The sequence below is a fragment of the Carassius gibelio genome, chromosome B5 (genome assembly GCF_023724105.1).
Source record: "Carassius gibelio isolate Cgi1373 ecotype wild population from Czech Republic chromosome B5, carGib1.2-hapl.c, whole genome shotgun sequence".
NCBI classification, from domain to species: domain Eukaryota; kingdom Metazoa; phylum Chordata; class Actinopteri; order Cypriniformes; family Cyprinidae; genus Carassius; species Carassius gibelio.
In genome coordinates, this window is record NC_068400.1 from 4,708,179 (window position 1) to 4,709,565 (window position 1,387).

Sequence of the window (1,387 nt, forward strand, 5' to 3'; positions counted from 1 at the left end):
CATGCGCAAAACTGACCTCGTATGTCATTCCACCAGAACTGCTTCGTTAACAACAGTGAGCGCATGATTTACATTTTTAATATGGAAACTTTTCTTACAAAAACGCATCGATTTGCTACCGGAGGCCTTTGTTCACCACCTGGAGCTGTGTGAGACACTTAATTTTTTTTATTTTTTATTTTTTTTTATTAAACTCCTCAACGAACGATGTAGTGCAACACCAGCTGAGGGCATCAGACGGCTTGAAATATCAAAGACAATTTTCTTAAATAACTTCAGCTGAATTCATCTAAAAGAAGAAAGCCATATACACCTAGGATGACTTCAGGGTGAGTAATTTATGGCTTAATTTTCATTTTTGGACTTACCCTTTAATATTTAATATTAATAATATTTAAGTATTTTGTACTGAAACTAATTAGTATACTAAATTTTATCAAAATGCATTAATGCACAAAATGTGTTACATTTTAGTTTAAATTGTTTTTGTTTCGTTTTTTTCTTCTTTTAAGGGATAAGGTTTGTAAACTGAAACACACAAATTAATGAATAAAGTGGATAGTGAATATCAAGTTTGAGACATAGCATATCATTTATAGACATAAGTAAAAAAAAAAAAAAAAAAAATATATATATATATATATATATATATATATATATATATATATATATATATATATATATATATATCATATATATCATTACAGTGATAAATCAAAAGATGTCATTTGGATTAATATTTGTTTTGGTTTGGTTTTAATATTTAAAGTTTTGGTTTGAAATTAAGGTTTCGATTTGTTTGATTTATTTCTTTTTAGACAATATGTCATTGATTGCAGTGAAAAGGGAGTCCAGCAGATCTCCACAGATCGAGCGCTGGATGTGTGTGGGGTCAGAGATGGAGGCTCATGTCCAGACTTCACCACACAGTCATGCAAAGCACGAAACACTCAACAGATGGGAGAATAGCCCATTGTGGATGAGGCTCGGGAGAGATGTGTGACAGCATTGTGACACCATTATCAGTTCATCTCGCAAAAGATGTGGGATATTACTCAGAATAATGGGCAGAACAGAGAATCCCAGAGGCTTTGATGGTCTGGGATACTAGATGAATAAAGAAGATCTGCCAGTCTGATCACAGAAAGTGCACAATTCAAACAAATGACTGCAGAATGCAGTTGATACCTTAACTAAGGAAGACAGAAAGAAAGAGAATAAATCAATCAATAAAAATTCACATTTTAACTGTCAAGTTTTTTGATGCATTTAAGCTTTAAATGGTTGGCATTTTCAGTTTTTGACCTCAACAGCTTGACCAGTAACGTGTCACGATGCTAATTATGCATAAAGCACATTTTTGGAATCAGTTCTTTGATCTTGCATC